This window comes from Bos grunniens, chromosome 3, assembly GCF_055505025.1.
Source record: "Bos grunniens cultivar Pamir isolate PY7600 chromosome 3, Bosgru_T2T1.0, whole genome shotgun sequence".
Lineage (NCBI taxonomy): Eukaryota > Metazoa > Chordata > Mammalia > Artiodactyla > Bovidae > Bos > Bos grunniens.
In genome coordinates this window covers 16,457,957-16,470,913 of record NC_141167.1, presented here as the reverse complement: position 1 = coordinate 16,470,913, position 12,957 = coordinate 16,457,957, and the positions used below count along the sequence as shown (strand labels likewise).

At 43.6% G+C, this 12,957-nt stretch overlaps 1 protein-coding gene and 1 long non-coding RNA gene across 49 annotated transcripts in view; one reads left to right on the top strand and one right to left on the bottom strand.

Moving 5' to 3' along the window:
• Positions 1–222: 222 nt before the first annotated feature.
• LOC147375102 (uncharacterized) lies at positions 223–6,304 on the bottom strand. Its single transcript, XR_015156879.1, has 2 exons — positions 4,702–6,304; positions 223–2,624 (listed from the first exon to the last, which is right to left on the bottom strand). It is a non-coding gene; the product is annotated as an uncharacterized LOC147375102 (long non-coding RNA).
• A 207-nt stretch (positions 6,305–6,511) lies between these two features.
• The window catches only part of SCMH1 (Scm polycomb group protein homolog 1), a 224,161-nt gene continuing 217,715 nt past the window's right edge, over positions 6,512–12,957 (top strand). For 43 of the 48 annotated variants that reach the window (XR_015156868.1, XR_015156869.1, XR_015156848.1 and 40 more), the window contains exon 1: positions 6,512–6,574. The gene's annotated coding sequence lies outside the window, so the exon portion shown is untranslated. Of the gene's footprint in view, positions 6,575–8,335; positions 8,380–12,957 lie in introns of all 48 variants that reach the window. The other 5 variants (XM_086381973.1, XM_086382048.1, XM_086381907.1 and 2 more) reach the window with 2 other exon arrangements.

Here is a 12,957-nt window from a genome sequence, read left to right as displayed (position 1 = left end):
TAGCTCTAGGTCAGGGGTTGGCAAGTTTTTCTATAAATGGCCAAAGAGTAAATACTGCAGGCTTTACATGTCATAAAACCCACTGTGATACAAAAGTAGCCATAGAAATCCTGTCTGAATTCTGATAAACCTTTATATGCATAGAAGTTTCACATGTCATGACATATTCTTTTTTCAACCACTTAAAAAGTGTAAAATAATTTAATTTCCATGTACATGGGATTTTGTTGAAAGTATCTTTAATATTAATTTCTCATTTTGACACTAATTTCTTATGTAAATGCTTTTTTCTCTGCAATCACCCTCTGTTTTTCTCATTCTAACTTTATGGAGGCTTTCAACGGCTAAGTCGAAGATCTCTCTTGGTAAATGTCACATTGCACTTGAACATATGTGGATTACTTTTAAATACCTTTTGATATTGATTTCTAACATAATTCCACAGTGATGAGAATTTGTGGTATGACTGCAATACCTTTAGACCATGAAATTTCACATCTTGTTTTATGTTCATGGATATCTTCCAATGTCTCCTAGTTTACAGTCTATTGGAACTTGAATTTGTATCCCGCTGTTGTATAAAAATTGTATAAATATTATGGTTAATCAGTTCACAATCCTTATACTTCTCTACATATTCATTCCAATAATTCTTGAGAGTTTGTTATTGAAATTCCAACTGTAAGTCTTAATTTATCTACTTAAAATAATTACACAGTGAAACTATATGTAACCTTGTTCTATATTTTTCCAAGTATCCTATAAATGTGTTATCATACTTCCATAATTAAAAAAAATAAAATTTGGAAAAAAAGATCTTAGCTCTTGGACCATACACAAATAGGAATTGGGTCAGATTTAGCCCAAGGACCATTGTTTGTCAATCCTGCTCTGGATCATTTATTTTTATTGCTATAGAATATTTTGTTGACTTTATATTCATTTAAAAAAATTAAATAAATATTTACCAGTTCAAGAAATTCAGAAGATACTGTTATAGATCATTTTTTTAATCTACTCTCAAAAAACTTAGTGTGTAAATATGGACAAGATAGGTGGCTCAGATGGTAAAGAATCTGCCTGCAGTGCAGGAGACCCCAGGTTCGATCCCTAGGTCAGGAAGATCCCCTGGAGAAGGAAATGGCTACCCACTTCAGTATTCTTGCCTGGAGAATCCCATGGACAGAGGAGCCTGGTGGGCTACAGCACATGGGGTTGCAAAGAGGGGACATGACTGAGCAACTAGCACTTTCACTTTCAAGTAGACAAGATAAGTCATGTTAACCAATAAGGAGGCAGAAAGTGACCAAGGCCCTAAGAGAGGTTTGCATGCCCTGACCTGAGAGCTACCAGGAGCCAGGCTGCCTGGATTCCCATTCTGGCTTCACCATTTACTAGTTCTGTAACCTTGGACAAGTCACTTTAGCTTCCTGTTCCTCAGTTTTCTCATCTGTAAAATGCAGATCCTAGTAACTCTCACTGCATAGATTTGCTGTGAAAATTAAATTGTCATAAAAGTTAAATAAGATGGTGCACATAAAGCACCCAGAAGAGTTCCTGGTTCTTACTTAGCATTACATAAATGTTGGCTTTTATTATACAAGCTGGAGGGGAAGCTTCCCTAGTGGCTCAGACAGTAAAGAATCCGCCTGCAACGTGGAAGACCTGGATTCAGTATCTGGTTGGGAAGATCCCCTGGAGGAGGACATGACAACCCACTCCAGTATTCCTGCCTGGAGAATCCCCATGGACAGAGGAGCCTAGTGGGGGTTACAGTCTATGGGGTTGCAGAGTCGGACACGACGAGCGACTAAACACAGCACACACAAGCTAGAGGATCATGTAAGGCTTTTGAAGGCAGCATAGAATCAAAGTTTTAAAAGATGGGTAAGGTTTGGACACACAAAGATGGAGACCAAGGTATTCTAGAAGACAGAACAATATATGGAAAAACCAAAAGAAGCAAAGAACATATGTCGAAAAGGACAGCAAAGGAAAAATGTAGAAAATTTACATGTGAATCAAGGAGTAAATAAAGGAGAGAAATAAATTCAGAAACAAAGAGTTGTGGCCAGATCATAATGACCCTTGATGTGCTCAGTTGTGTCCAACTCTTTGCGACCCCATGGACTGTATCCTGCCAGGCTCCTCTGTCCATAGAATTTCTCAGGCAAGAATTCTGGAGTGGGTTGCCATTCCTCCTCCAGGGGACCTTCGCCACCCAGGGATAGCACCTGCGTTTCTTGTGTCTCCTGCATTGGCAGGGGGATTCTCTATCACTGAGCCACCTGGGAAGCCCAATGAACCTTGAAGACAGGGCTAAAAAGTGTGGAATTTGTCCTGCAGGCATGATGTTTCCAGGATCTGGCAGTTGCGGAAGGCAAGTAGAGAGAAGAGAGTCAAGAATTAGGTTACATCTCTGATAGTCCAGGGAACAGCACCTTGACTAGGGAAAAGGCAGTGTGCTTTGAAAACTGACTGGATGTGGAGGACAGGGAGGAATTTTAAGAGGTACTACCAGAAAATCCCTGGTGGTCCAGTGGTTAAGACTCAGCACTTCCACGGCTGTTGCCCAGGTACAATCCCCGACTGGGAACTAAGATCCTGCAAGCTGCACAGCATGGCTGGAAAAGGAAAAAAAAAAAAAAAGATTTAAAAAGAAGCACTACTAAGTTTTAAGATTGGGTGACTGGGAGTATGGTGGTGGCATTGTCTGAAATGGGGAGCACAGACAGAAAGAGAAGGTTTAGGATGGAGAGTCATGATTCTGGTCTTTAACCCATAGAGTTTGAGGATAATACACAACTAAATGCTTTGGGTTAATCCTTTTAGCAACTCAACATGATAGGTACTGTATGTGACTGTCCCCATTTTATAGAGGAAGAAAGTGAAACCAAGTAAGTTAAGGCTAAGGCCACAGCTCATCATCAACTACCCCACTTTATTGCCTGTGCAGTTGACCTTTCTAGTATCTCATCTCAGGAGAGTCCCTCAGACCCTTGCTCAGAGGCTATTTGATCCAACTCCAGTAAGCTTAGACTATGCACCTTCTTGGCTTCAGCAAATTAGATTGTCACCCTGTTTATTTAACTTATATCCAGAGTACATCATGAGAAACGCTGGGCTGGAAGAAACACAAGCTGAAATCAAGGTTGCTGGGAGAAATATCAATAACCTCAGATATGCAGATGACACCACCCTTATGGCAGAAAGTGAAGAGGAACTAAAAAGCCTCTTGATGAAAGTGAAAGTGGAGAGTGAAAAAGTTGGCTTAAAGCTCAACATTCAGAAAATGAAGATCATGGCATCCGGTCCCATCACTTCATGGGAAATAGATGGGGAAACAGTGTCAGACTTTCTTTTTCTGGGCTCCAAAATCACTGCAGATGGTGACTGCAGCCATGAAATTAAAAGACACTTACTCCTTGGAAGGAAAGTTATGACCAACCTAGATAGCATATTCAAAAGCAGAGACATTACTTTGCCAACAAAGGTCCGTCTAGTCAAGGCTATGGTATTTCCTGTGGTCATGTATGGATGTGAGAGTTGGACTGTGAAGAAGGCTGAGCGCCCAAGAATTGATGTTTTTGAACTGTGGTGTTGGAGAAGACTCTTGAGAGTCCCTTGGACTGCAAGGAGATCCAACCAGTCCATTCTGAAGGAGATCAGCCCTGGAATTTCTTTGGAAGGAATGATGCTAAAGCTGAAACTCCAGTACTTTGGCCACCTCATGCGAAGAGTTGACTCATTGGAAAAGAATCTGATGCTGGGAGGGATTGGGGGCAAGAGGAGAAGGGGACGACAGAGGATGAGATGGTTGGATGGCATCACTGACTCGATGGACATGAGTCTCAGTGAACTCCGGGAGTTGGTGATGGACAGGGAAGCCTGGTGTGCTGCGATTCATGGGGTCGCAAAGAATCAGACACGACTGAGCGACTGATCTGATCTGATAAAAGGGATAGGCATAATGACAGCAGGAGAAGTGGCAACTGAAAACCAGAAACTTTAAGAAACCCCCATGAGAATCCCCAAAGCACAGCATTCTGGGGCCATCCATTAAGGTGAAATAGAGTCCTTAACTCGATAGTCCAAGAGGATTCCTTAATAATAAAGCCTGATTGCTACCAGTGCATGTTTATAATAAATCAAGAAAATACTAAATTTACTTCTGTTTCTTAAATAAGGATGGCTAGGAAGTTTATAATATACCTTTAGAAGATTCTCAATGGATATGGACTCTTTTTTTTTTTTTTAATGTTAAGGAACAGAGTCTCAAAACTTTGGGGAACCTCACTTCAAAAATAGCTTTCCTGACAGCAGAGGTTTTGATACAATTGTTTTTCCCCTCACCTGTGAGCCCTCAAAGTATGTGAAGGATACCCTGGGCTGTGTAGCTCTGCGGAACCCTCTGCCAGGATTCTCAGGCTCACTCACACGACCATCGGTAACCTCCTCTTTTCCTCTCATCTGCCTCCCCCACTTCACTGCTTAGAAAGTGGGCAATGAGAAGCAGAAACAGTGTGGTGGGGTCAGAAAGGGCTCTAACGTCCATAGCAAATGTGAGCAGAAGCCTCCCTACACAGCACTCAGTGGAAATGAAGGAATAAAACATTCACTCTGGTGCTTGTCAGGTGGTGAGGGATACCAAATGAAGAATAAAAAGACCAGTCTCATCTGGGCCCTAGCTCTGTTGCTTACCAGCCCCGCACTTCTCCGTTTCTGTCCTTCTGTCTAGCATGCCTATGCCTCGTGAACTCACCCCTCCAGGCTGGGCTGGGATCTTGAAAGCTTTCTGAAATGAAAATCTGATTTAGTCACTCTCCTACTTACAACTTCAATAGCCTCTCAGTAGCTATTGCAGGTATTCCTAAGCCTTTTGGGCTCAGGACCCCTTTCCACTCTAAAAATTATGGAGGAACTTGAAGAGATTTTTCATGTGCTGTTTGTTACTTCTAACAACACTTACCATGTTAGGAATTAACACAGAAATTTCTAAAATTTTGTTAATTCACTTAAAATTACAATAAACCCATCACATGGTAACATAACCACATTTTAATTAAAATTTTCTGTAATTTCTAAAACAAAATATTGATGAGAAAAGTGGTGTCTTACATTTGTAGAAGTTTTTTTAACACCTGGCTTAAAGAAGACAGCTGGATTCTCAAATCTGTTTCCGCATTTAATGTGTTGAAATATCATCTGTCCTGTAGTCTGTGGAAAACTTCACTGTACACTCATGAGAGAATCACAGTGAAAAAAGCAAATCACATTTAGCACTATTATGAAAATAATTTTGAGCTCACTGACCTCTGAAAGATCTCAGGGACACCAAGGAGTACCAGAACTACACACTATGAAAACCATTGGCCTATAAAATAAATTACATACAAAGACATTAATTGTCATTCTAGATACACAAAGACCTCCTTCAGCACCATATCCACAGTTTCCCATATTCCCGCTCCACCAGTCACACCAACCAGCCATCCCCTATCATGTGTCTTTATGCCCTTACACACATCCATCCCCCTGCCTGAAATAAGCTTCTTCCTTGCAGGCTCTTTCAAGAACGAACTTGAAAGGGTTTGACTCTCAAAGTGCCTCCTCTGACCTATCCTGACAGCTGATGTCTCCCTGCTGGCAGAGCACAGGCTTTGAAGTCAGGTTGGAGGTGAATCTCCACTCAGTCATTTACTGGCTGGGTGACCTCGGACAAGTAGCTTCACCTCCCAGAGCTTCAGTTTCCTCTCTGTTAAAACAGGGATAGTCCAAGTGGACAGGCATTTAACCAGAGGAGTGCAGCAAAAACTGTTTATTGACAGAACGAGCCTGAAAACAGGTACATGGATAGGGCTCAATGCATTAAGTACTTGTTGAATGGATCAACCAGTTAAAGGACGGTGGCATCTTCTATTTACTGAGCATTTACTTACTGGGTGCCCAGCACTGTTTCTTGTGGGCTTCACAAGCATTAACTTATTTTATCTTCACACCAACCGTCTGGATTGAACAATATTCCTTTAGAGGTGAAGGTCCTGCGGCAGAGATTCGAGCTAACTCGCTTAATGTCACCCACCACCGGGTCCACGAGCCCTCTCCACGCCTCAGTTTACCCTCCCTTGAGAGGGGGTGCGCAGGGCCAGTGGGGGTGTGGATCTGGGCCGCGGGCTATAAGGCGGGAGGAGGCCGACAGCGGGCGCTGGCTAGGCCGGGCCGCTTGGGGGCGCCCTACCCGTGCTCACCACCCCCTCGACACACGCCCCCCTACCTCCTCCGGCCCCCGGCTCCGCGCGGGCCCAACCGCCCAGGCGCGCGCCACCCCACGGCGGGAGGCCCGGGGGGCGGGGCCAGGGAGCCCCCGCCCCGCCCCCGCCTCAGCCGCCGCCGCCGCCGCCGCCGCCTCGGTCGAGCCCCCTGCCGCCCGCCAGCCCGCCGGCCGACCGGCCGCCGCCGATCTCCGGAGCCGTCCCCGCCCGCCCCCTCCGCGCGTCCTCTCTAGCTCGCTGCGCAGCGGAAACATGGCGGCGGGCAGGGAGTGAGCCGCCCCGCGCCGTCGCTGCGCCCGCAGGTAAGCGCCTCGGTGGCCGCCTCCGCTCGCCAGGAAAGCCCGCGCCCTGAGGGGCCTGGGCCGCCAGGGGCCGCCCCGGGCGAGAAGGAGGCGCCGGGACCGGCCGGGCCGCTGCCCCCGCCCCTCGGGCCCTACTGTCCGTCTGTGTGTCCTGGCCGGTCAGCCTGTCAGGGGTCCGAGCGCTGCTGTCGCCCGCCTACTCAGCGGTCCGGGAACCCCCGCGGCGTTCTGCATCCGCGGCCGGTCCGGCGGGGCCCAGTATCCGGCCCGCGGCCCTCTCTCAGTAGGGGCACCCCGGGGCTCCGCGAGGGAAAAACTCAAGGACACGGGGACTCGGGAGGGTCAGCATCGCGTGCGGTCCGAGCGGGGGTCGTTCTGTCCAAGCTAGCGGGGCTGGGTCGGCCGGAGAGTGTTGGCTTTGGGCCGAGGGCCAGGAGTCGGAGGAGCTGTCAGTCTGCTCCGACAGGAGAGCTGAGAGATGCCTGTGGATCCTCGCCGGCCGGATCCGGTTCGGGGCGGGCGAGGACCGAGGTCGGCGGGCTTCCTGGCCCAGCCGAGGGTCGGAGGTGCGAAGGGCGGGGAGCTGTCAGCCGCGTCCTCCGGGCTGGCTCCGGCTGCGGGAGCTGCGCCGGGACAACTCACGTGTGCCGCCGGAAACGGGCGGGCAGAGCTTGTTTCCAGCCTCCGACGGGGGCGGGGGACTCTGGGCACTGAGGTGAGCCGGGGGCCGGGAGGGCTTGGACACGTGGGCACGGCTGTGGGCCAGCCCCAGAGGAATGAAAAGGGGTTTCTAGGAGATAGGTGAACCCCAGAACGTCTCCACATTGGAAAGGAATTTAAAAGTCATCTAGGATCCGTTTCTCTCGCCCCGTACCAAAGTAGCTTCGAAAATCCCAAATTCTACCCTAATAATTTGACCAGTCTATTTGAAGATCTTCTCCAGTGACGGGAAACTAATCTCTTCCCTAGGAAACCTATTCGTTCCTGGAAAGCTTTGGTGTTTCGAAATTTTTGTTTGTTTGTTTTGGTTGAAAGAAGTAGATGCCTCCAATTCTTCCTAATTCTGTTCCCTTATGGACACCCATTAAGATAGCTGAAGATCATGTCCCCGGAACCTTGTCTTAACTAACTGATTCCACTTGCCTTCAGTTGTTTGTCATAGTCTGGGGTTCTCATTCCTTCTCTAAATGAACTCTAGTTTGCCCTTTAATGGAGCGCTTCTTAGTGTAAGCCAGGAGACAAAACCTATTTCTGCAAGAAACTCTTTTGGCTCCAAGGAGAGACTTGCTTAAATATAAGGTACTCTATTCCTTTACGCATTTCGGTACTGCGTTTTGAACTTTAAAAAAAAAAAGACATCTAGTACTGTTTGTTTAAACCAACTAAAAGTTCTTATTTTGTGGAAAATTTTGGCTTTTCCCTCATTTTTAAAAATGTCTATAAACACTATCAAATGAGCCTGTGTATATTGAAATGTTGCAGTGCACCATGCAAATAGAAGAGCTTATTATTTTTTATACTGGAAAAGCATTTGAGATCTCATTTGATGCCAGACTGCAATTTAATATTTAGTTGGAGAGGGAAATGCTTTATTATATTGACCTCTTTGCTCTCTTTATAACTACCAACACGAGACCCAAAATTACTATGAAAAAGGACATTTTTTTGTTGTTGTTGCTCACATACCAACCAGCATTTTTTTTTTTTTTTTTTACTTTTTCATCACTTAGCCTTGGTTTTTGGGATTATGTTTTTAAACAGGATCTTTACCAACATCCTGAACCCCTGCCTAAGAAAGCCTGCAGGTTAGTAATTTTTTAAACTTAGGAGAGATGTGATGGCCTTATAGATAAAATGTCAAGCTCTTGTATCTGGGACCCTATTTATATTTTAAACAAATTAACATAAACAAGCACATACCAGCAGTCAGAATTGGTTCTTTATCTTTCTTCTTATGTCTTCATTTTTTCAATTGGTTGATGGTTTTGAAGTTTGCAGCACAGGTCAAGTTTTGATTTCTGGTATGTTTGTGCAAATACTGTTTCCCTTTTATGTAAGTTGGATAAGACTTTGTATAGCACCGTTCTGTACAGAACTGTACAGACTCAGGAAAAGCTCTGATTCCTTCCCTTCAAAGGACTTGGAGTTAATAGTGGGAAATACTAAAAAACTATGAGAAAGAACTGGTGTGACTATCCTACTGAAAATGTAAAGGCAACATCTTCTAAACTTTATACTTAATGTATCTACTGTATGTCAGGCACTATGCTATGTACTATGTTAACTGGGTAGACAGAGATAAGTAAGATACATTTCCAATCCTTGTGGAAATGGTAAATTAGATGCTAAAATAGGTCATCTCAGAATAAAAAGTGAGAGCTTTGCTGCTTGATACTTGCACCAAGGTGAGGGCACTCAGACTAGCTCAGGACTTGAGGAAAGGCTTGAGGAAGAGATGACACCTGGCCCAAGTCCTAAATGGTAAGTAGAAGTAAGTCAGACAAAGATGAGTAAAAAAATGTGCTTTACAAAGAAAGAATAGTTTGAGGAAAGACATCAGTGTGAGAAAAGGAATAGCTTGCCTGCTGCTGCTGCTGCCAAGTCGCTTCAGTCATGTCCGACTCTGTGCGACCTCATAGACGGCAGCCCACCAGGCTCCGCCGTCCCTGGGATTCTCCAGGCAAGAACACTGGAGTGGGATGCCACTGCCTTCTCCAATAGCTTGCCTAGGGAACCACAAGCAGTTTGGTACTGCTAAGAAATAACAATGGCGATACAAGTGGTTAAGTTGTGAGACTGGAAATACAATCAGAGTCCATGTCATGGTGAACCTTGTATGCATAAGTATCTTGAAATGAATTCAATGGGTGATTTTTTTAAATCACTGGAAGGTTTTTATAGATATGCTTGAATAATTTTAAAATGTGATTATGGGGATGAAGAGAGGGATGAAGTTGAGAGAATCTGTGAGGCTTTATGATTGGGTGGGTGTGTAGACCAGAGGGCGAGTAGCCCACTGTGATGTTCAGGTTTTTGATTTGGGTGACTGCAGAGATGACGGTGACATTAACTGAGACAGGAAATATTGGATAATGATTTCAGTTTGGGACTTAGAGGTTTTGTGATTTTTTGAGTGAGATCAGTGAGCAAATGTGGTGGAAGTAAAATAGGAAAAAAAACCAGAGGCTGTGGTCAGAAAGTGGAATTCTAGAGTTAAATTGTCTGATGTGAAGCTCTTCTCACTGACAGCTAGGTCTGTGTGTGGATTGCTGAAGTACAGCAAAGGTGAAGGCTGGTGAAGCTGAGTGTGACAGGGAACTGGGAGGCTGTTGTATGGGACGAGTCTTCTGCATCAGTAGTGAAGTGATTCAGGATGCGGAGAAGAGAGATTGTGACCCAGGTGCAGTGAATATAAGGGATTAATCGGGAGGGTGGTAGAAGACAGATGAGGAGGAGGGGTAAGGATTGATATAACCAGATGGTGGAAACCTCAGAGGAGAAGGAATTTATAAATGCAGGAATGGGACAGTAGTGGTTTTTTACTTTTCCTTCCTGGAAGCAGGATTCGGATCTATTCATCTTTATTCTAATCTCATGTTAGTCGTGTTGGGTCTGAGAAGTCTGTTCTTAGTCTTGAAAAGCAGGAGAGCAGATACCCTATATCAAATCCTTTCTGCTAATACTTAATGACAAAAAGTCCATTGATGTTTTTTCTGTGGATAGATAGAAAGCAATCAGTAGTGAGGATATGCCCATGGTTTCTGGAAAGAGTATAGTTAAGAACCTAGGCTTTGGTTTAGAAAGACCAAGATTCACATCTGAGCTGCGTCGCTTACTGGCCTTAAGACTGTAAGCAAATTGTTTAACCTCTGTGACTTTCAGTATCGTTATGTGTAAAAAATAGATTTCTGCTTTGTGGGGTGTCACAAAGATTACCTGAAATAATGTGTGTGTGTGTGTGTATACTGTAATGTGTATACACACACACTAGAAAAGCAGTTGGCACTTCAGAGATGCAAAGTAAATGGTACCTTTCCTCCAACTACCTTCAAGGGATGTAAGCTCCACTGGCAGAAATGAAATTTTTTCATGCTTGACTAAATTAAAAGGCAGTAAATACTCTGAGGGAGGTAAAGCAAAGCGATACAGAAGTTCAGAAGGTAGAGCCATCATTTCTCAACAGTTGGGGACAAGGTTAGGCTTTACACTCAAGGTGAATTTTATTTAGGCCTTGGAGAACACATTGAAATAGATTAAATAATTTAGGTGGAACTATAAAATGGGGTAATTATATCATATGTTTTTAAAACTTAATAGTTGCCAGAGGTTAAGTATTATATTTGTGTAAGTCAGTAGTGAGAGATGTGGCTAGAGAGGTGGGCTGGGGCATAGTATTAAAGACCTGAAACTCTGAAGCTTGGACTTGATCCTAAATATACTAGGGAGCCACAGATTGTAGATCCTTCCTCTCTACCTCAGTCTTCTAACTGTAAAATCTGTAGGCATTAATTTAGAAACTTTGAATTTGTGTTTGAAATAAACCAAGTAAGAAATTCACATTTGAAAATAAGTTTAAAAAGATAGCTACTAGGATTTATCTTGTAGTTGTTGCTTAATCTTTGCAATAAAACCTTGTTTGGTAGACAGGCTTAGTGGACTTAAAAACATACAAGATCTCACTGGTAGAAAGTGACTAAAAAAAGGAAGAAGAAAGTGACTAAAGATGTTCTAATTTCAAATTCTTTTTTATATTTCCATACTTATTTAGATTTGAAAAAGAAGCCTGGGTCCTCAGTGTCACTAAATAATACAGCCCAGGGCTGGTCACTTTGCTTCTGTGATCCTCAGTTCCCTCATTTATAAAATGAGGAAAAGTGTAGGTGGAAGGCTTAACTAAAGTTGTGTGTGTATTGCACTTTACATAATGTGAAAAATACATAATAGATACTCAAATGTTACCCACATCTGTAAATGAGGGATTTTAACCAAACCATTGCCAAGGGCTTAGTGCTAACTCCCTAGCCATCAGAGAACTGCTGAAACTAATTATTTTGATAACCTTTGGCCATATAAACCCGGCAAGTCTTATTCTCTGTTATCTTTGTCCTAGTTCCTCCAATCATCTGTTTTTCTTCTGTACTGTTATTCTGGTGCTGACCTGGCTTCCTTTTACTCTCTCCCAATCCTGCTTGTTGCTCCCTTTCAAACCTTTCCACTTGTTCTTTGAAACTCCTATTTCCTGAACTGTCAACCATTTTACGGGATGTTTTATGTGTGTTCTGGCCTTAAATGGGAGCCAGTAGAGTAAGAGTACTTGCTCTCTAGCCCTTCTGAATGGGTGCAGCTCATTCTCCTAGACCACTCTTTGCAAAAGGAAAGAGATAAGGCTGACTGTAATTTTTTGTGTACCACTATTCCACACATTCTATGAATCAAGGTAAATTGGAAGTGGTGAAACAGGAGATGGAAGGAGTGAACATCTAATCATTTTAGGAATCAGTGAACTAAAGTGGACTGGAATGGGTGAATTTAATTCAGATGGCCATTATATCTACTACTGTGGGCAAGAATACTTTAGAAGAAATAGAGTAACCCTCATAGTCAACAAAAGAGTCTGAAATGCAGTACTTGTTTGCAGTCTCAAAAATGACAGAATGATCTCTGTTCATTTCCAAGGCAAACCATTCATTATCACGGTAATCCAAGTCTATGCCCCAACCACTAATGCCGAAGAAGCTGAAGTTGAATGGTTCTATGATGACCTACAAGATTTTCTAGAACTAACATCTAAAAAAGATGTCCTTTTCATCATAGGGGACTGGAATGCAAAAGTAGGAAGTCAAGAGATACCTGAAGTAATAAGAAAGTTTGGCCTTAGAGTACAAAATGAAGCAGGGCAAAGGCTAACAGAGTTTTGCCAAGAGAATGCACTGGTCATAGCAAACACCGTCTTCCAACAACACAAGACAAGACTGTACACATGGACATCACCAGATAGTCAACACCAAAATTAGATTGATTGTATTCTTTGCAGCCAAAGATGGAGAAGCTCTATACAGTCAGCAAAAACAAAACTGGGAGCTGACTGTGGCTCAGATCATGAACTCCTTATTGCCAAATTCAGACTTATATTGAAGAAAGTAGGGAAAACCACTAGACCATTAAGGTATGCCCTAAATCAAATCCCTTACGACTATACATTGGAAGTGAAAAATAGATTGAAGGGATTAGATCTAATAGAGTGCCTGAAGAACTATGGACAGAGGTTAGTGACATTGTACAGGAAGCAGTGATCAAGACCATCCCTAAGAAAAAGAAATCCAAAAAGGCAAAATGGAGGAGGCCTTACAAATAGCTGAGAAAAGAGAAGTGAAAAGCAAAGG